The sequence below is a fragment of the Hypanus sabinus genome, chromosome 3 (genome assembly GCF_030144855.1).
Source record: "Hypanus sabinus isolate sHypSab1 chromosome 3, sHypSab1.hap1, whole genome shotgun sequence".
Lineage (NCBI taxonomy): Eukaryota > Metazoa > Chordata > Chondrichthyes > Myliobatiformes > Dasyatidae > Hypanus > Hypanus sabinus.
The window spans coordinates 77,447,863-77,471,444 of NC_082708.1; positions in this window are offsets into that span (position 1 = coordinate 77,447,863).

Sequence of the window (23,582 nt, forward strand, 5' to 3'; positions counted from 1 at the left end):
CCCGCTCACGCCGTGAGAGTCTGAAAATCCTGAGGAGCAAGGCTTTGAATTCCATGTACTTGCCGTCTGCCGGGGGCGACTGTACGAACTCCGCGACCTGGGCCGCTGTGTCCTGGTCGAGGGAGCTCACCACGTAGTAGTAGCGGGTGTCTTCTGAGGTGATCTGGCGAACGTGGAATTGGGCTTCGGCTTGCTGGAACCATAGGTCCGGGCGCTGTGTCCAGAAACCCGGCAGTTTCAATGAAACCGCATGAACAGAGGCGGCATCGGTCATTTCTGATCCAAAAATCGTTTGGACCGTCGGGGTCACCAATTGTAGCGGTGTGCTACATGCAGCGCTAAAATTACGACACCGAGTCGGTAACTGCAGTCGAAGGAAAAAACTGTATTCGAAATCCTCAGCCTCATTTTTAAGCCTCCCTCAACCTGCCCCCCGTGGCACAGAGGCTCCAAAGCTCTGTGCTTGCAAACCCCCGTAGTCTATCTAATTGTGAGTCGGTTCGGATGTGCCAGGAAATGGGTCGCCACAATTTGTCTTAAGGTCCTTGCCACTGATGGTCTCTTGATCCTGGGTTGTTTCAAGGATTATTCTCAACCCAACAGGGTGGCAACTACTCAATTTCCTGCATATACCTGCCTTTCACAACTGTAAATCAGATGATGCAAGTTTGATAGACTCTCAATAGTCATATACTTCTAGTTCTTTGTAATGCTGAAAACATTGATTAAGTTCTTTCAGCATTTCATGTGTGTTGCATTAATTAAGCTGATCTGACTGCCATTCATTAAGGTGCTGCTCTTACAAATTATATGAAGGCCACCTTTGATTCCATCATAGGCATAGTGAAGGTCTACTCTTTTCAGACAGATCTCTGCATCTTTGTGCATGGTCCCTGCAATTCTCTGATGATTTTCTGATTCTTTGGCTTTTTGAATATGAGTTCTGGACTTCATTGACTTTTGAAATAAACTAAGTGAGCTTGCTTGCTTTCTGTTTTGAATGAAAGCAATGGATGTTCAGAAGATATGAATTTATTGGCTTTGTTTTTTTTGAATTTTCTAAAAATTCCTTAGGTAGCACATGCCATCTTGTTCTTGAAATTGTCTCTCAAGGTATCAGATACATTGATTGTTTTCAAAATGCACATCATGAACTTACAAACTTTGCTCAACAGTCATTAATAACTCATCTCTTTCTACCTTAGGCCATGAATTTATCAATCACCCCATGCTGTGGACCACTCTGGAGGTCCAAGATGCCGACTTTTACAAAGAAGTGATCTGTATGCTCTACGACCACTGGACTAAGTGTGTAAATGTAGGAAATGTGCTAGGTTTTCTAAAATTGACTCCTTCTACCTTAGGCCACACCCCTCGTACATATAATTACAGTTACTAATAAACTTTAACTTCAGTTGCTCTGTAAACACCCATAAATGAACAGTAAGTATTCACATACAAATGAATATTATCACTGATTAAATGTCTTGAGTTTTGTGATACCCATAATCATTATTATTGTCAATGCACTATTAAATGTATAGCAACTATTGGTAAGATACTTGATTATAACTCATTATTCTTATAATATATATCCCAGCAGGTGGTAGTGATCTGTTAGTTTATGGTAATAAATAACTTATTAATTTCTGGCAAATGATTTCTTGAGTAATTTGCATGCAATTCTTGTTAGCCATGAAAGAAGTGATTAACACACAACATACAGTGATTTGAATCTGATTTCATTTGAATTCCAGTTTAATAATAAATAAAAACATACTAGTACATGAATGATATACCCAAATTAAAAATCCATGGGCAGCAACATTAGGCACGGTTAGGTGCAATGTTAAACAACACTGTTCACCGTATGTTTTACAATTACAAGAAATATGGGGAAGAGTAGGATGAAGTAATCCTATCTGGCAGTGAGGACTGGGAGATGGAGGTAGCGCAGGTTCATAGGAGACCATTTTGATTAAGGCTTTGAGGAACAATCTGTATTTCTAATACCATGATGTGAAATGCATCTTGTGTGTTAAAATGTGAATCTTCGACCTGTATGTATAAAGCACACGGCAAACTCAAGGTCAAGCAAGAGGAATTCAATTGCCTCTACATTCTACTTCTGTGGTGAGAGTTCCTAAAAGTAGTATTTATTTGTAGTACAACATGGAACAGCTTTCCAGCCCTTCGAGACATGTAGCCCAGCAACCCAGCTATTTAGCCCTAGCTTAATCACAGGACTATTTACAATGACCACTTAACCTACTAAATGGTCTGGCTTTGGATTGTGAGAGGAAACCGGATTACCTGCAGGAATCCCATGTGCTCGCAGGAAGGATAGACCAACTTCTTACAGAGTGCCCCAGTATACTGTACTCTGAACTCCAACCTGTAATATTGATGCAGAGAAAAGCCAAATAAAGGAGAAGAAAATTGTCCCGAGCTGTCAGAACAACTTCTTGCAGTCTCAAAGTCACCTCCTACGACCACCTGGAGATCTCACAACCTGAGATTCTATTCATAGCCACAAGTCTCACCTGCCAAGCCGAGTGACCTTTCAGGAATGACATTATCCCACAAGAGTAAGAAATCCTCTACACTGATTGCATTTTTAGGCCTGAATGGGATCATTTAAAATTTACTGCGCTGTGGATGTCTATATAGTAGTTCTACTATATAGTATGGGGGCCAGCTGGTGGTGTAGTGGCATCAGCTCTGGACTTCAAGGCAGATGGTCCTGAGTTCAAACCCAGCTGGGTCCCAGCCTGGGCAGCAGCAGTATCTGCGAGGAAGAAAGGCCTGAATCTACTTCCATATCTTGCCATGAAAACCCTATGGTCCATAAGGTTACAAAGAGTCGGACTTGACTTAACGACTGAACAACAACTATACTGTATACTGTATATATAGTTGAGATGTATTCTATATGCTATACAACAGTGCCTCTACAATTCAGCATGCCATCAAAAACCTTGGCAAACTTCTATAGATGTGTGGTGGAAAGTGTGCTGACTGGCTGCATTATGGCTTGTTGGGGAACACTAATGCCTTTGAGCGGAAAACCCTACAAAAGGTAGTGGACTTAATCCAGTACGTCATGTGTAAAAACCTCCCAACCATTGAGCACATCTACATGAAACATTGCCAGAGAAAAGCAGCATCCATCATCAAAGATCCTCACCACCCAGGTCATGAACTTTTCTTACGCTGCCATCAGGTAGAAGTTACAGGAGCCTCAGGACTCACACCACCAGGCTCAAGAACAGTTACTACCACTCAACCGTCAGGCTCTTGAACAAAAGGGGATAACTACACTCATTCTATTTCTGGTGTCCCATAACGGATGGCCTCACTTTAAGGGCTCTTTACCTTGTTATTTCATGCTCTTTCATTTCATGTTATTCCATACTATTTATTTATTGCTATTTTTCTATACAGTATCTGCATTTGCACAGTTTGTTGTCCATTGATCCTGTTTACATTTACTGTTCTATAGATTTGCTAAGTATGTCCACTGGAAAAAGAATCTCAAGGTTGTATATGGTGACATGAATGAACTCTGATAATACATTTTACTTTGAACTTTGATATTGATTTGGAGTTTATAGCTAAGCAGGGAGGAGCATTATGCACTTAATATTTCAGTAATAATAGAAATATTGTTTGAGTAAGCATTCTTTATTTGTTTAAATAATTCATTTATGTTACCAATGTGTGAGCTAGTGGGGCTTGAGTGTGCAGGTGGTAAGGGAGTGGGCATACTGTGCGTCTGATGAGCAAAGAGACCTGACTGTACAGGGTAGGTAAGCAGAGCCGAATCGGTGTTGGCCAAGCACACTGGGAGAGAAAGATCATCTCTGTTTCACTTGGGATGTATGGAGTTAATTCTTCACTGCTGCAGAGGAAAAGGTGGGTTTGTCGAAGGGTTTTGGCCTGTACTGTCAACTGTGCTCTTTTCCATAGATGCTGCCTGACCTTCTGAGCTTCTCCGGCATTTTGTGTGTGTTGCTCGGATTTCCCTCATCTGCAGACTTCCTCTTGTTTGGATACTTCATATCTCTTCTCTACTCTTTCAGTCCGGGTGAAGGAAAGATGACTCTCGTTTCCCTCCACAGGTACTATATGGCCAGCTGAGCTCCTCTGATGTTTTGTTTTTTTGGTCTGGATCCCAGTTGCTTGTGTTTCCAGACTTGCTGAATCTAACAACCATGCACTTATACTGAGGAAGTTCATGTGGACTTTTTTTGCCAAATTTTGTATTTGAAGGTGACAGTTTTAAGGTAAGGCTGTGGTGTAACTAAAACTGATGAGACTGGCCCTGTTGGGTTTCATGTTTTCTCTTTAGGAGGAAATGTATCATGGAGGGCAAACAATGGCAGATGTGTTTGACCATTCTTAGCAACACATTGCCACCCCGGTTCAGATTTGATGATTCTTTCCCCCCAACTCCCTCAACATCCTTCCATCTGTCTCTTTCACACTGGGTAAATTGAGACTGAATGCATCTTTTTGTAAAGGAGAGTGTTAGGAGAAAAAGTGGTGTGTAAAGTTGGCAGCAGACTATAGCATTTAAATACAACATTGGCAACAGAAATAGTTTTAAAATCAGTATGGAACATGGGCTGGCATTGGAAAAGTCTGGAAAGGAATTCAGCAACATTGCTTTGTTGTTAAAGAATACTCAGAGGAAGCAGCAGGGCGGCCTCGTGATGGACAACCGTAAAGATATCGACAGTAGCACCCAATTGTGGCAAAATTATATCAGCAGAACTGAGTGCAGACAGAGTAGGGCAAGGTTTCTCAACTGGGGTTCTGCGAGAGACCGTGATTAAACTTCGCGCAACATGCGATGTCAGCGCTCGCGGTGGTGAGCCATGACCAAGCAGCCCCATTAGCAATCTCGTTAGAGGTTTCACAGCCCAGTATATTCTCAGATTTAGACGCAAGAGACTGTTGATAATTGGTGAGTGCTGAATTGCACAGAGGGGAGGATGGTAGACTGATGGGGAGTGTGAAGTGTGTTTTCCAAGCATTGAATAAATTGCAGACATTCCACCTCCCCTGGAAGTTCCGTGAGTCTCCCCCATATTGATAGCGGCTCCCTGATGCCCGCAAATGATATACAATATCCCGGAAATCAATTTTTGAGAGAGAGAGTGAGACTGAGAGTGTGAGAGAGAGAGAGGGAAAAACACAATGTTCAAGAGATAAAACTAAACGTCGTCGGGAAGCAGCAAGGAGAGGGAGAGAACAAGAATCGGATGAGGCCAGGGTCAAAGAGTCAGGACAAAAAAGATGAGAGAAGAAGAGACTGAGGAGGAGAGGCATGCACGTCTGCAAAATGACAACAACAGGCATAGGAGGAGGAGAGAGGAAGAGACAAAGGAGCTGAGAAATGCACATCTCCAAGATCAGAGTCAAAGAACAAACAGCAGAAGAGATGAAGAGACTGGGGGGAGGGGGTGAAAGGTCTGCACATCTCCAGAATGACAATGAGAGGTACAAGGGTGGCAGATCAATCAGAAATGATGCAATCAGAAGTGTCCTTTGTTAAACGAGGAGGAGCTATATTTGCCTTGCTACCCATCTTTCTTCTTCAATAAACTGTTTTCAATTCTTCAATTTCCAAAGCAAAGCAATACGAGTAGCATTCAGGAAAATTGAATGTTCATTCTGGTCACATCAGACTGCACTACCCTTCTCTCAAAGGGTGCCTGTGGTGAACTATGTGCCTGTCGGGACACGCCCCTGCTGACTGCTCCTGTGGCTCCTCCCAAAGGCCCCTGTATAAAGGAGACCTGCGGCCTGAAGATCGGCCTCAGTCTCCAGGACCTTGTATGATAGACACTCACTCCTGGTTCCTTCTTCCAGTCAATAAAAGCCGATATCTCGCCTACGTCTCAGTGTGAGTTATTGATGGTGCATCAGTGCCCCAACAAGTTACCCTGTTGTCTAGTATATATGTGTGTAAATAGTTTCAATACATGATCAAGTAAATTGTTGTGTTCTTCCATAATCAAATGTCCTGTATACGTACACCCTTGGAGGTTGACTAGGGGGAATATGGGGTTGCGGGGGGCGGGGATGGTGGTGCTACCTCCCTGAAATGAGTTTTTGCAGAGTGGGATGTCTGAAACTCTCCTAACTTGTGCTGTAATGTCAGCCTCTCCCTCCCTAGTTACCTCCCCCCACCCCCTCCCAACTTCCCTGGACGCGCCGTGATTGATTTACGGGAGCAGTGGCGATTTTTGACGAGGAGTTGTGAGATGGAAGAGGAGGATTCTAGACCTGATCCTCCGGACAATTCTGATATGGTTAATGATGAAGAATTACACTCTTCTGAGACGTTTCATTGTGCTAATGCAACAACAGACTCCAAAAAGTCCGTCTTATTTACAAAGCTATAAAGGTTTATTTACACAAAGTACAAACATTAAATATTTACAAAACAGTGATTAAATTCAAATTATAATATGATTGCTACTGTCTATTAAACAGACAATACGCCTGGGTGCCCACCGCTCTTGGATTTTTTTCAAAAAAAATAGTTTATTTACAACACATAGACATAAGACCATCAATATTTACAAGACAGTAGTTACACTCAAATTACTATATAGTAACTACCATCTATAAAACAGTATATACCACGGGAGGGACACGGCATTCCTTGGAATTCCCCCACTGTACCCACTGTGACCGCACGCTCCTTCTCAAGGACAGCCGGGCACGAACGTATCCTTGGAAGAAGGGCGGGCAGTCGGCCCTGGTAGAGCCCTCCACCTTCCACCACCTCAACCTGTGAAAGGCTGTCCCGGCCAGACCCAGGAGCAAGCCCCCCAGTAGATCCGACCCACCCCTCCCATACCGGGTGCCCGTATACGAGGAGTCCGGGGGTGAAGGGCAACCAGAACCCGAGCAGCCCCTTCAGATATTCAAACAGGGGCTGCAACCTCTCACCCACCATATCAGCGTGGTACATTGACTCCTCCCGGACACAGAATGATCAGGTGGACGGGGTGTCAGTACCCGTTACACGGTACTGTCCTGTGCAACACCTTCCACCCCAGGTCCCCAGTGTAGAGGGGAAGGGCCCCTGCGTAAAGAGATTTCCACTGTGGATCTCCTCCACTGCCGGACGGTGAAACAGACCGTCAAGGCGAGTCTGGTCGGCAGACCACCCCAGGTCCACCCCAGGTCCCCAGTGTAGAGGGGAAGGACCCCTGCATAAAGAGATTTCCACTGGGGATCTCCTCCACTGCCGGACGGTGAAACAGACCGTCAAGGCGAATCTGGCCGGCAGACCACCCCAGGTCCACCCCAGGTCCCCAGTGTAGAGGGGAAGGGCCCCTGCGTAAAGAGATTTCCACTGGGGATCTCCTCCACTGCCGGACGGTGAAACAGACCGTCAAGGCGAGTCTGGTCGGCAGACCACCCCAGGTCCACCTGAGGTCCCCAGCGTACAGGGGAAGGACCCCTGCATAAAGAGATTTCCACTGGGGATCTCCTCCACTGCCGGACGGTGAAACAGACCGTCAAGGCGAGTCTGGTCGGCAGACGGAGGCAAGGAAGTGAAAGGAGTGCGGGAGCAGCCCGTACAAGAAACGCTTCGGAGAATCACGGAAGGGCACAGTGGGCATCCCCGAGAGACGGCTCAGGTTGTGTCCGACCCTCTCCCGTGTGGTATCCCGAGGCCTGGGTCCGACGAGCACACCCGGCCCATCAGGTGATGGTTCACCCCTCCAATTCCCTGAGCCCCCTCAAAACCTACCGTGATAGGATGGGGACCGGTCCCTCTCGCAGCTAGAGTACCTTCCCCACCCCCCCGGAGCAGGAGCACCGTGTCTGGATGAGACTAGACCCCCACACCCTCACAGCTCTCGGTAAAAGCGGGGCAGTTACCTCAAAGCAGCACAGCTGATGCTGTCCGTTAGAAGTCCCGTGCCCTCCTCAGGCAGTGTTCCCGGCGGAGAAAGTACGTTACCAGCGCACGTCATCTCAGAGGGTGGTCACTGTATCTCTGCAGGGCCCTGAGGCACACACACCGGTAACTGACCGGCCTCCACAGCAGAGACCCAATGCCTCTTCTTGCCCCAGTAGAAACCCACCAGCCTCTTCTGGGTCCTGGAGACAAAAGCAGTGGGCTGGACTAAACTAGTCGCTGTTACCATCTCTTTACAATGAAAGCTACTTATCAATGGGTTTTACAGGTGATCCAAGTTGTCCTATGCCATTGTGCCCAGTCTGTGGCAAACAGTTTACAAATGTAGTAATGGCTCCAGCAAAATCAAAAAGACACAACTACAAATCACAGCCATATGACATGTAAAAGTGCTGATTATTTTAAATGACTATCGGTATCTCAAAACAAACTGATTAAAGCTTTTGAAAATAAAGTCACAGTCAGTTAGGATCTGGAATTTCAGGTAAGCGGTTCACGCCATCCTCCTCAGCAACCTGCTTCCCTGCTCCTTTTTGGACTGTATCTTTCCTAATTTCTTCCACTTCCATTTGTAATGAAATACAAATCTTCTTCATCTAAGTCATTCATTAACTGTGTAATCTCTTTTTTATGCTGAGACTTCATCATTTCAATAATACTTCTCAATTCCTTCACTTGTGCTTTCACTTCTTCCTTGTACTGTGCCCACTGTGAGCATTCTTGCACCAGCCGGTGATTAGACTGAATCTCACATTCTCTCAGTACCTCTTTCATTATAAATTGCATTGAAGCAACCTCTTTCTGCCATTGCTCTTTCACATCATCAATTGCCTCCTGTTTGGTCGTCTCAGACACTGCAGTTACTGCTTTTATATTCTCCATGTCATCATTTTCATAAAGCGCATCTAGATAAAATTTTTCATGTTCATCTTCAGTCACTGCTTTTACTTGTTTCATTTCATTTTCCTTCTTTCTACTTCTACAATAGCATGAAAAATGATTAATCTTACCACAGCTGTAGCAAATTTTGCCATATGAGAAACTCTGATTTGGACGGTGTTCCCGCACACAGTGATCACAAGACTTTTTAAAAAAATGTCGTTTTGCTCTCCGTTGGTTTTGTCAACATTATTATATTTCTTGATATATTTGTGCTTTTTTTTTACAGCATTTACATTGCAGTTTTCAACAAAAAGCTCTTCAGCCTGCGACATTACTGTCTTAGAAGCTTTGCAGAGTGTGAAAGCTTGTTCAAAATTTAAATATTGCTCATGCAAAAGCTTTTTGCTCAACGCATTATCTCGAATGCCACAAACCAGTTTATCTTTAATGAGAGATTCTGTGAGTTCTGCAAACTCGCATCTTTTATTGTGGTGTTTCAACTCCATAACAAATTGATCAATTGTTTGACCAGGTCTCTGCCGACATTTGAAAAATTTATAGCGCTCATACTTCACATTACATTTCGGTATACAAAATACTTCAAATCTGTGCATCATTGACTTTAAATTGAAATTATCTCCAACTTCAAAGACAAAATTACTATATACCTCTACCGTGTCATTTCCGATTACGTGGAGCAAAAAGGCCGCTTTGATTTTTCTGATTTTTCTTCACAATCGATGGCCGAAAAGTACAGTTCAAATTGTTGCTTGAATATCCTTCAATTCTCAGCTACATTCCCAATCAGCTGAAGTTTTTGCGGAAGTTGTAAACCTTTCATTTCACCGATTACCATTTGAACTTTTTTCTTCATTTTTTAAAATAATCTTCGATTCTCGATTCTCCCATATTATTCTTCCAAAAGCACTTCTGACACCATGTTATGTTACTTCTATTTAAACATACCATGGGTTTACAATAAACAATCATATTCTGAAAGAATTAGAGAACTTTTATTTATAGAAGTAAACAAACATATCTTAACTCTGCCACATGCTGATACATTCTGGCAACCCGCGCGTGCTCAGTGCTCACCAATCAGGTACTGCCACATCATTGCATGTGATATCATCACATCTTTGTCCTAGATGTGTAACATCAACTTGACCATGTTTTTCATCTGTTATTAATTTAAAATAAGCACGTCACTCTTAACACAAACAAGCACTACTATGCAAATCTCAAGAACGATTTATTGCTGTACTCTGATTTCTATTTAAGCAGTCCTCCACCTGATTAAATGTGACCACTTATCCATTAGCCATTATATTTTATAGAAGCCTTTTATGTGACACCATAACAAATGATTTATATGAAGATCAAGATGCAAGTTATCTCCTGTTCCCCGACATTTATTCTGTTAGTTACATCTTTGCAAAACTCTTACTAGCTTTGTCAAAAGCAATTGTCCTTGATACAAACAATATTAATCTTTATAATACTGTATTATGATTTTCTAAGTGCACTATTACCACATTCAAATGATTCCAGCATTCATGCCACAAATAATGTAAGCCGAAGTATTCAACATTTCCATTTTGCACTCTTTAATATTGACTTGACGTAATCTCTGGTATATATGGGAGCAAAAAATTGCAAAGCCTTACTTAATAGATTAGCTAAGTGGCTGAGAAATAGGATTTAATAATATAGTAATGTAGTTATCAAATTTAAATCAAGGCTAGGTATATCATATTATTTTTAAGATGGTGTGAAAGTTTGGATGAGAAGAAAGATTTTTGTTTCCAAGGATCTCCAAAAATAAAAACTAATGTATAGGAGAAACAGTGATTCAATATTAACCCTTATCTTAAAATGTATAAAGTACAAATAGATGGATATTATGTCACATGGGGTAAGTTTGGAAACATTTTGGAGTATTGCATTGTTTTCTAGACCTCACCTCAAGAAAGATACAATATATTGGGTTTGGATGTGGCAGAGCTAAAATTAGGAGGATGAAGTTATTAGGACAAAGCAAGTTGCTTTGGCCGTGCTTAAATATGGAAGCTGAGGGTATAATCTAACTGGGGTATGAAACAGAAAATGCTGGAAACACTCAAGCCAGCTATACAAAGAGAACAAATGATGACAGGAAGAAATGGCCAGTTTTCATGCCAACTTGGACAACTCAGTGCTAGATCTGTAGACTGCAACTTGCACTGATAGACAATGGGGTTTTGCTCCTCAGTCTTTCCTTGGACCTCATTGTAACAGTGCAGGAGTGAGCCATAGACAGTAATGTTATCCTGGGAATGGAGTGGTGATTCAATAGGGTTAGCAACAGGAAGCTCTGTCATATCTGCTTGTAATCACATTGTCTCAGCAACTGTTGTGTACTCTGCTTCACAGAGACATGACTCACCCTAGCACTCTGGACAAACACTTCAGCCTGAAGGCTTCATCTTCAACTGCATAGACTAGATGTGAAATTGGGTAAAGGTAGAAGCAGCAGCATTTACTTGATGACTAACTCTGCCAGCTCCAGCACAAAAGACGGTGCCTGAAGAAGGCAACATCCATCATTAATGACCCTCACCTTTCAGGACATCCCCTCTTCTTATTACTACCATCAGGTAAGACATACAGGAGACTGAAGACCTACACCAAATGTTTTATGAATAGATTCTTCCCCTCTACCATCAGATTTATGAATGGTCAATGAAGACAACCTTGATATTCCTCTTTTGCATTGTTTATTTAATTTTGCAAATTATAGTAACATTTACCGTATGTCTTGTACTGTACAAAATTAAAAAATGACACATGCCAGTGATAATAATACTGATTCAGATTGTGCTCATTTTGTTCTATCTGTATAGTGTGTCCTGCTGGACACGCCCCACAACCTTGTTATTAGGAATGGTTTAGACCATAAGACCATACTTCTCCTGTATCTCTTCATGCCCTGACCAATGAGAATTTATCACTCCCTCAAACATACGTTAAGACTTAGCTCCCACAGCCACTTGTGGCAACGAATTCTACAGATTCGCCACTCTCTGGCTAAAGAAATTCCTCACCTCCATTCTAAAAGGACAACCCTCTATTCTGAGGCTGTGTCCTTTGTTCCTGGACCTTCCCACCACAGGAAACATCCTCTCCACATCCACTCTATCGAAGCCTCCCAACTTTCAATAGGTTTCATAGGGTCACCCCTCATTCTGTTGTTTACCATAAAAAACACAACCTGCTACTTATGTTATTTGGTCTCACAGTTTCAGAGATATTCTACTGTTTCCTTATTTTCTCTGTAGTTGAAAACTAATGTGGTTTCTTTCTTCCCTCCAAAGAAAAAGTTAGTGTTATTATATTACCTCATTTTCAAGGCTCCTGGACCTAAATTAATAACTATTTTTTTCACAAAATGCGGAGTTTCTAAGATTCTTTGTCTTTATATCAGATATTCAGCATCCGTAGATTTTCTCAATCTCACTAAGATTTATAACTATCAGAACATTTGTTCTCTGCTGGGAAGATCGGAACTTAGAACTTGGCTGTTCAGGGGTGATATTAAAAAGCATTTCATGAAAAAATAGAAGAGTGGAAATTGGTGGCAATCTCCCCAAAAATCAACTGAAGTTAGGTGATTTGACAATGTCAAAATTGATTAAGATAGATATTTGTTTATCAAAGTAAGATCTGCAGAGCTGGGACATGTAGAGTGATGGGACCATACAGTATGGCAGCTGGTTGTTTGGCTCACCACATCCTTGCCAACCAGTAGGGTCTCATCTGAATTAATTCCACCTTCCAGTATTTGACCCTAGCCTTTTGTGCCCAGATGATTCAGTTACTCACCTGGATACTTCCTAAATACTATCACTCTCTCAGGCAATGAGTTTCAAGTAGTTATCACTATTTATGTGAAAAAGATCCCTTTCAGATCTGCAATATAAATTACACAATATTTCAGCACAATAGCAATTTAAAATGCATTTCATTCTGGCACCTTATTTTAATTAATATTGTCTCGCAGAGAGTAGAGTTGTTGCACACACAAAAATGCATAGAGTAAGAAATATACAAGCTCTATATTGGATCTAAATTGCTGTATAGAGTTTAAGCACAGATAGGGGCAGGGGCTGAATGACCACTTTTTGTGACTGTTTGAAATTCCTTCCTCTCAAACAACTGGACAAAGGCAATTCACATTATTATATTATTGTTCTTTGTTACCACTCGTAAGTACTGTTTATATTAACAGACTGAGTATTAAACAGTATAGAAAATTCATGAAACCAGACAAATCCCAGATTTACTGGGGCATTGCTGATGTTTGCTTTACGGTGTTACCTTAAATGTGGCCTAATGTATTTAGACAAAAATTACGTTCTTCTATTTGAAGAGATAATCCACAATGTGAGTTCAGACAACCTGAACTTAGCAAAGAATGCATCTATAACATAAAATAGACCCAAGTTAAAGATTTCTATTATTTTGTCATCAAAACACAGCAACGGAAATCCATTGCACCAAGTATTTCAGGCCATCAGGCTCTGAGGTTGACAGCTCTTTTGCTAATTTGAAATTGAACATAGCCATGGCTCTCATCAAGGTGCATTTGTGTCACTGTAAAATTTCCTGGCGTAACGCTTCATCACTAGAACTTTCAAACAAGCACCAAAACCCACACACAGTGGTCTTAAAGCAGCTATGGTAGGGATAAGAAAAACTATGATTTGCTTCCTGCTGGGATGTGCACCAGCCAAGGTATAAAGGGAAATGCAGTGGTCTTCGGCAAGGTTTATTCCACATAGGACTGTGTGCCCTCTGAGTTGACAGACACAGAGATTGTAAGATCAATTAAAGTTGCACTTTGTTCTGCCTAAAACTTGCATGTTTTCCAGTGCTAGGTGAAGTTATCAACCAAATCTAGAACATTGACACATTCCAATGTACTTCATGTGTAGAGGATTAAACATCACTCCATGGGAAAAGGAGAAACCATCCTGCCATTGTACTTTGAATGGCTAAAACTTGGGTAAATATTTATTGAAATTGTCATAATGGGAAAGGAAATTGATGTTATCCTGAAAGGACATACATCTTGTAGTCAATTTGAACATGTTCTTTTACATGAATGGTGAGATATTAATGCCCTGTTGTACATCTTATGAATAAAAGTATTTTTTGGATATATTTTGATAAAGTTGTAACTGAGAATCACACAAAAACATATGGATTTACAAGGTGCTGTTGGTGATCATCAGCAATGTTCTGTGGGTTGCAGACAATTGTTCCAAAAATTCTTGTAAATAAATCTCATACAGAGTCGCAGGTCTCCAGAGATGATTACTCTGTGTATTAAACTCCAATTGATCTACAATATATTGTTCATTGAATGATAGATATAATGGTCTTGGTTTTTTAAGTCTATTTCTAGCTAGAACAGACTGTGGAAATGATCTCTTTGATGTGATTTCATAGAACTTCATCACCCTTTCTGACAAAGTGTCTTTGTGAATCTCTATACACTGTTTTATCAAGGAAATACCTAGTTTACCTTTATCTTCTTTAAGGTAAGCGGAAATAAATTCTCTTCCTGATTGAGTGATTGTTTTATTGCTCTCTTTTATCATTTCTGCTGAGGTCAACTTCATTGTATTTAGTTACACAAACGGTTTCTGTTAATTTTTAGTTTCACAAGTCTCTCTGATTTCTACGTTATTTTTCTTCTCACTTGTCATAGCTTCTGATGACTTAATGATATTCACAAGTGGTGCAGGACCCATAAAATGTCTTAATGACAATTGAATCGTTTGGAAGTCCCCGTCTTTGATTGATGATCTTTTTCTTTATATTTAACTCTAGTTTTTACTAATTTCAGCATCGACAAATGATAGTTCATATGGCATATTCTGCACCAAGAAATCAACTTGTGTCTTGAACTGTGATGGAACCAGTTTTCAAGCCGGTGGAATGAATGTTTGCACTGAGTTCTGATAATGAAAAGGTAAGTCCCAATTTTGCTGAAGTTTGTTTTTAATTATGTGCATTTCTAATTTACCCCTCAGATCTTCACCAAGAAAAGCGGTTTTCATTGACACACTTTCTATTTGGGATCTATTTGGTTTGATTGCGAGTTCAATTTTATATCCAGAAGCTGCTTAATTAAACACATACCTAATTTATCTTTAGGTTCTAATTTAAGGCAAGCAATCACAGGCAGGATTCCTTTTTGTTACTTGACTTAACAAATTTGATAGTTTGTTCACACTCTGGTGCCGTTAGTTTCCTCCCTTGAGTAGCAGACGTGTGCTTGGCAAACAAATGGCTTTAAATTTGCTATTAACCAGTGATTCCAAGTTCTGAATCTGTTTTTTTGCTCTTGAGGCAAGCAGAAACAGTAACAGTGAAATTTGTGTTTCTGGATGCATATTCAAGATGGAACTTTCATGCCAAGATGACTCAGATAGCCACTGTGCATCTGAATAATGAGCAAAGGATAAACAGCTATCATTACTCCAGTATGAAATGGTTTCAAACCCTGTGAGTGCAGACACTAGAGTAGGTTCAGAGCAAACTGGGGTCTGCAAAGTTGAGTGAAGTTCCAGCTTCTATGTACTTTTTAATTGACGATTCCATACTGTAAGAAATTTTTGTTATTTATTTTATGTTATTGGAGGACAATTCAAGAGTTGATAATAGAGATATTGCCTTTTAGGCATTCTCACTAAATGTTAACTTCATTGTTTCATCTTTTTAACGTCTGAAGATAACACCAAATACTTCACTGAATCACGGGTACCATTTTGAGTTGCTTTCCATGTGCTGCTTTTTCTTGCTGTCTCTGATTTCTTTTTGTCCAATTATTAGTAACAATATTACTTTACTAGTAACTAGTTACTTTATTAGTAACAATAGACCAATAATTTGTCAGTATTTGTCCATTCAGCAGTAGGAGTTGCTTTCCATACTTCTGAAGAAAATTGGTCAGGAATTGCTTTCTATACTTTTTCTGAAGTCAGTTGGTCAGATGTGTTTGTTCCAACTAATGTATGCACCCTTAGCAAATCTTGATTTAATGATTTTTGTTTGGAGTCTGATGAAGCTAATCAGTCCTTTTTCCCCAATTTTAAACTGCTATATTCGGATGTGTTATAGGAAATTGATCTGGAGTGTATGTAGCTTAATTTTTAAGATGTGACTGTACAAAATAAATGAGCAGATATTTTCTTGCAGAAATCGTAACCCAGGTGATCAAAAGAAAGTTTCTGTAAGCTCTAAAATTCTTCTAATTCCTTAGGAAGCTAAAGAAATTTATCACATCCCTGTCAACCCTTATCAGTTTTTATTGATAGTGCATTCTGTCTATATGTAGAACAGCTTGGTATGGTAACTGCTCTGCATGTGACCGCAATGAACTGCGGAGAGTTCTGGACACAACCCAGCATGTTATGGAAATGAACGGCCCCTCTATGGACTCTGTCTGTACTTCTCAGTGTTTAAATAAAGCAGCCAGCATAATCAAAGACCCCACTCCACCCAAATGTCCTCTCTTTACCCCTCACCCATCGGGCAGAAGATACAAAAGCCTGAAAGCACGTACCACCAGGTTTAAGGACAGCTTCTACCCCACTGTCATCAGATTCTTGTACAATGATACGAATCCTTGACGTCACAAACTACCTCAATATGATCTTGCAGGTTGTAAGAGTAGCTTTTACACTTTATTCTGCATTGTTATTGTTTTACATTGTTCTACATCTTGCACTATATAATAATTTGAATCTACAAACTGTATGTAGGCCGAGCTTTTCACTGTATCTTGGGTTACCATCGTTATGTGCCGTATTGTATGACATAGGTGACATATCCAGGACCATGATTGTTCTTGGAAAGTTTTTCTGCAGAATTGGTCTGCCATTGCCTTCTTCTGGGCAGTGTCTTTAAAAGACAGGTGAACCCAGACATTATCAATGCTCTTCAGAGATTGTCACCCTGGTGTCTGTGACCACATAACCAGGACTTGCGGTATACACCAGCTGCTCATATGACCATCCAGCACCTGCTCCTATGGTTTCATGTGACCCTGATCAGGGGGCTAAGCAGGTGCTACACCTTGCACCTTCCTTGGTAGAGATGTGAATCTACCCTGCCTCCCGCCACCCAGTATCTTGGTACATGTGACAACAGTAAACCGATAATCATTATGTTGCTTTCAGTTTGCAACAGGTGGAATTAATACACAAGGCCTAATTCTATACCACTTTTCAATACATCCAAAATGGATGCCACAGTCAATTCTTTGCCTCAAGCACACATTTTAAAAGTGCAAGTAAACGAATTAGCAGCCTGTTACTATAAACTCAAGACATTCTGCAGATGGTGGAAATCGAAAGCAACACATTCAAAATGCTGCAGGAACTCAGCAGGTCAGGCAGCATCGATGGAAATGAATTATCAGCTGACGTTTCAGGCTGAGACCCTTCATCAGTCTGTTACCATTTCACTTCTGTGACATACTGTATTTTCAGATCTTCATTCGGAATCTGAAAATACAAATCATGTTAGCCTTGTATGGGGTGAACTGAATGAACACTGCCTCCTCTGTGAAACTAGATTACTATTGCCTCACGTCATTTGAATTGGCAAACTGGCCAGCATTCTGGTGTTGAAAGATGGATGGATATTTAGATCAAGATAACTTGTAGTTCTGACACATGCTCAGTGCACAGTGGCCACGTCATTAGGTACACCTGTACAACTGAAAGTAGTTAATGCAATTCTCTAATCAGCCAATCATTGGACAGCAACTGAAAGCAATAAAGCATGTAGGCACAGTCAAAAGGCTCAGTTGTTGTTCAGACCAACATCAGAATGGGGAAGAAATGTGATCTAAGTGACTTTGACTCTGGAATGATTGTTGGTGCCAGACGGGGTGGTTTGAGTATCTCAGAAAATGCTGTTTTCATGTGATTTTCACACACAACATCCTTTAGAGTTTACAGAGAATGGTGCCAAAAACAATAACAACATCCAGTGAGTAACAGTGCTGTGGGTGAAAACACCTTGTGAATGAGAGAATGATCAGCCTGGTTCAAGCTGACAGGAAGGTGACGGTAACTTGTATAACCACGCATTACAACAGTGGTGTGTTGAATGCCCAGCATGTCAAAACTTGAAGTGGATGGGCTACAGCAGCAGAAGATCACACTGGATTCCATTCCTGTCCCTAATGAAGCAGCTGCTGAGTGAATATAGATAAGCTTTATTTTAAATGCTGGTATAGCTTTTCACTGGCCCTGATTCTAAGATTCTATTTTTTACTTTGTTTTTATGAAGTTGATTTATGAAAAGGGACCCAGCTGCTCTGATATGAAACTAGGCGGCTTGGTGCAACATGACAGGCAAGTGCTCATCTATCAGTCCTTCGATGTGAAAACTCAACACTTCACTGCCTGCGGCAATGTTTGCACAGGTAAGCTGCACAAACTGAAATGATGCATTTATTCCAAGCACCATCCGACAGTGCTTGATGAAAGCTGACAGGGTAATTTAAATGATCCGGAATGAAGAAGCTGCATCAGGTGTATGCACAGGCTCATAACTGTAGTTCAAGTTCACCCCTGAGCTCTGCTAAACAAACACAACTACAGCTTGTACAGAGCTATACAAATTCAAAAATGCTTGATACTAGGATGCTTTCCAATCAGTGTCCATGTCATGTGAAGTTGCTTCCCAATTTTCCTTACCAGAATGGACTTTTCCTCAAATATATTCAGTTTGCCAGATGTTTTAGTCACTCAAATCTATCCATTTGTAGCTTTGCATCCTTCACAACTTACCTTCCTAGCCAACTTTATGTCACCAGTAAAGGGTACACTTGTGTCTGTTCCCTGTTAGCCTGTTAAACCTTTATCCATGACAGATTACCCTTGATGTGGTACTCTGTTTCAAGCCTTGTATCATGGTCCTGACTGAACAGTGGCAGGCATCCAAGTTATTTCTTTCCCAAAATGACCAGAGCAGCATTGGATGAGTGAAGAAGGATGTGTTCTAGATTGACATTGTCTTCAGACAAGTTAAACTGCCAAGAGAAAGCATTGGTCTAGGTACTGCTGGTGCTAGGACGGTAGGTGAGGATGAAATTAAACTGGGTGAAGAAGGGAGCCCAACAGGCTTGACGGGAGCTGAGACCCTTGAGTCTCCTGAATGTAGGAGAGGTTTCTGTGATTTAGCCAAACCAAAAAGGGATGCACTGCCCCCTCCAGCTAGTGTCACCATGTTTCCAGGGCCTCCTCAACAGTCAGAAGTTCTTGGTTCCTGACATCATAGTTACATTTGGTTGCAGTCAAACAACAGGAAAGAAAGGCACAGGGGTGCAGCTAGCTGGTTATCTGCAGAAGAGTGCTGAGAGTTCCAATGCTGACTTCTGATGCATCCACCTCGATGACGAATGGCTGGGATGGGTCAGTTGCAGGAATGTTGCAGGAAGATGTCATTTTACTTCCGAGAATGCTTGGCCTGCTTCAGTCGTCCAGTGGAATCCTGTAGAGATCTTCCTGGTGAGTGCATTTATGAAGGCCTCTAGACAACTGAAGCTTCTGATGATATGATGATGAAAGTTTGCAAACCCCATGAAGCACCGCATCTGTTTGACTGTAGATGGTTTATACCACTCTGTGACTGCCTGAACTTTACATGGGTCCACTTGAATACTGGAAAGGGTAAGTATATAACCCAAAAATGACATCTGTTTTTCATGGATCTCACACTTCCCTGGCTTGGCATAAAGATTATTCTCAAGGAGCTGTCCGAGAACAAGCTGGACATGTTGTTCCTGGCAAGAGTGAGAATAGAAGTCCAACTTCATGAAAGCAAATCGATTCAACATGTCCCTGAGCACATTTTTGACCAGGGCTTGAAAAACAGCAGGGGTGTTGGCCAGACAAGTTATGAATTGTGGCCAGTGGAGGTGTGAAATGCTGTCTTCCACTCATCTCTTTCTCTGATTGGAACAAGGTTATAAGCATTACGTAGACCTATCTTGGAAAATATGATTTCTCCTTGGAGATGTTCGAACACAGAGACAAGCAGGAGAAGAAGGTAGTGGTTCTTCACAGAGACTTTGTTTAGGGGCCGATAATCAACGCAGTGACAGAGCTTGCTCACAAAATAACAAGCCCACTTCTGATGGTGAGCTTAACAGATTGATAAGTCCCAACGCCAATGCCTCCTTGATGTACTCTTCCACGGGCATTGCTTCTGGACGAGAGAGGGAAAAGAGCTGGCCCCAGGTGGGGCTAATACTGGGTAAGAGCTCAATATCATTGTTGTATGGCCAGTGTGGAGGCAAAGAGGTGGCCTTCTATTGACTGAAGACCTCAAGATCAGCAGTTTCAGCTGCTAGACAGGTCAACACTAACAGCTGACACAGGAGGGGTTTTGCAGACTGGAGCTGGAGCTGGACCCAGACAGGTAGGCAGGCATCCTGGTCCTTCACTCTTGGAGTGCCTTTAGGACTAATCAATCCATGGGTTGTGTTGAGATAACCAGAGAAGGCCATGCACCAGCAGCAGTTCAGGAGAATCAACCAGATAGAAGGAAAGATTTTCCCTATGATTGCCTTCAGGCACAAGTTGGAGGGGATCTGTGGAAAGGTGGACCTTGATGGTGCCCAGCAGTTGACCATTCAGGGCCTTGATGTTGATATTTTCTCTTAATTTCTGAGTCAGAACTCTCCATTTTGAGCCAGAGAGTTGTCCATGAAATTCCTGACTGCCCGGGAACTCATGCCTGAAGTTCACGAGTCTGAGACCCCCACGACAAGAAAGCTGGGAGTATCACACAACTGGAGGAAGCCCTTTTCAGGGAGAACTGACCCATCTGATCTCCCCTACCTGCTGACAGGCATCATCTTTTACTAGGTGCTTGAGACACGGAGCCCAGCAGTGTCCTGGATCGCCACCTGTTCTCCTGCATGGATCCCATTCCCCCCCAGATAGGTGCATACATCCCACCTGCCTAGACTCCTCCGTGGGCTGGGTGCTGGGTGATGACAGATGGAGATCCAAAGAGCAGGAAACTCGAGACCTTTCCCTGCACTACTCAATTGCCCAGTTGTCAACTCAAAGTCAGATTAATCAGATCACCCAGGCTGTCCTGCTCTTAATGCACAGTGATCTCATGCCAGGTGCCTGGCCTCAGTCCTCGCTGGAAGGCATGATGAGGGATTTTTCATTCTACCCCATCTCCATGGTGAGTGTACAGAACTTTACTGCAGAGACCCTCAGTGTCCCTCTACCTTGGCGCAGGGCCAGGAGTCATAGGCAGCCTTCTGTCCCCATTCTAGAAGGTCAATGATTCTCTTAAACGCGGGAACAAATCACCAAAATGACTGGTCTGAGGGGGAGCCTTGTTCCTATAGAGCTTTGAACAGGCTGAGTGGGGGTCCATCTAAGAGGGTCACCACATAAGGCAGTTTACGCGCATCATCACTGAACTGACCAGGTTGGGCTTGGGAAGTCAGCTCACGCTGGGTAATGAGATGCCTGCAGTCACTGGGGTCACTGGAGTATCTATCTGGTGGAGGAATGCTCGGCTCTGATCCAGACGTGGGAGTCGGGACATTAGCAGCCAAGGTTGCTAAGGCTATTGAAGAGGAGGATCTGGGAGATACTGGGAATGGGACTGACGTGGCCAGAGGCTGCTGAATTTCATTTGCGAGAGTGGTAATGGAAGTCACCTGATTCTGGCTGTCAGCTGTAAGCTGCTGAACCACATCTGTGAGAGCAGTAATGACTACCATGTGGTCCCTGTTGTCTGTGGTGAGCTGCTGCTGAACTGTCACTGTGAGGTCTGATACCTGTGTTTCAGCTGGGACTGGGCTCGCCACTCTGAAAGAGCTGACACACTGAGTGACAGGCATCAGACGATCCAGCGTCTACTGATTTTAGCCTCTCCTGTATAAACTTCGATCTGCACTGGGCTTGTCATTCTGACAATATCTGTCGCACTGCAGCAGTTACTTCTCCCAATGCAGCTTCAACTGACTGTAACACACAGTATCTCTAATCTGGCAAATGAATGCGAAAGCAAAGGTCAGCTGGGTCCGTTTTCGTGGTTGAAACTTGCTGACAGGATGTGCAGTTTGCCCCAAGTGTGGAGAGAGACACCAAAACAGATCAACAGTTCAACGACAGCTGTAACGCCAACTGTGTAAAATTACAGAAAAAAAAACAATAAATGCTGGACAACAGGGCTGTTAACTAAAAGTTAGCACTAACACTGTGGCTGGAAGCAGTGATTAAATACTAAATGAATAGCGCTCCTTTACATTGTCAATTGAAACAATAGTCTTCGACAAAGACCAAGGTAAATAAGGAGCATAGATGTTGAGGTGCTTTTAGTTAAGTCTCGACAAGACTGGAACAAGAGGAAGGGAGTTAAATACCACCACACAGAAAAACGGATTAGCTTGAATGTGCACACTCATGAGTGTGAATGCTGAACCCGTTCCACAGTCCACCCGGACCCTGCAGAAGAGTCTGTGGTTGTGACCAAGGAAGGTTATTGCAGTCGGCTGAGGAGTGGCAGATGAATTTCAATACAGATAAGTGTGAGGTGATAAATTTCGGAAAGCCAAACCAAAAGACTTAGTATACCATGAAAGGTAGGGCACTACTGAGTGTCATGCAAAATAGGGACTGGGAAGCACACATGCATAGCTCATTGAAAGTAGCTACATTGGTAGACAAGATGGTGAAAAAGGTGTTTAACATGCTGGCTTTTATCAGTATAGGGTTAAACTGAATATAGCGGTTCGAGCAACATGTTGCATTTCTGAAGCTGCGCTTGAAATATTGTGTACAATAATGGCCACCATGTTAGAGGAAAGATGCAAAAAAGATTTGAGGATGTTGTCAGGACTAGAGCGAATGAGTTATAGGGAGAGATTGGCCAGGTTAGGACTTTATTCCTTGGGACATAGGAGAATGAGGATGGCCTTATAGAACATTTTTTAAAAATTGAGAACCGTAGATAAAGTGAACGGAAAAGATTTAAGGGAACTGAGGGCTAACATTTTCCACATGGAATGTTGTCAGTACAGAAGTGGGTTCCAATTAATTGGAACACATCAGGACCAGTAAATTTTGACCCAATTAACTGCCCTAATTAGCTGAGGTTTCATGGAAATAGCTACAAACATAAAAAATAGACAGCCTTCATTGTCTTCCTGCATGGAGTAGTATCATAGTCCAACAATAAATTTTTCATGGCATCCTGTGTAATCACTAGCTCAAGTTCAGATGTGTCATCTGCATCACCTTCCTTGTCTACGTATTTCCCACCTTCCCACCTTCTGCAGACTGCATCCTCCACAGTTTCATTTTCATTGTAACATTCAAGATAATTGTTGATACCTTCAAATTCTTCATAGTTCCTAACTTGTTGAAGTATTGAAATCATTTCATTTTCCTGCTTCTCCAAGCCTGAATGCTAGAAACCACAGTGAACAAAACAGTTCTGAATTGCCTTACTGCTAGTTAGAAAACACTTGGCAACAGTCTCCTGTCCCAGTTAAGCAGCATAGTTTCCCAAATAAATGAAGGAAATCCTGGCTATTTTCTTGATTAATTTTTGCTCTTTAAGAGTTGATCCAAATAAGCAGCTGCCCCGATTAACTGATGGCCCAGAATCCATTGGAATGAACAATCAGAAGAAGAGTTTGAGACAGATGCAATAG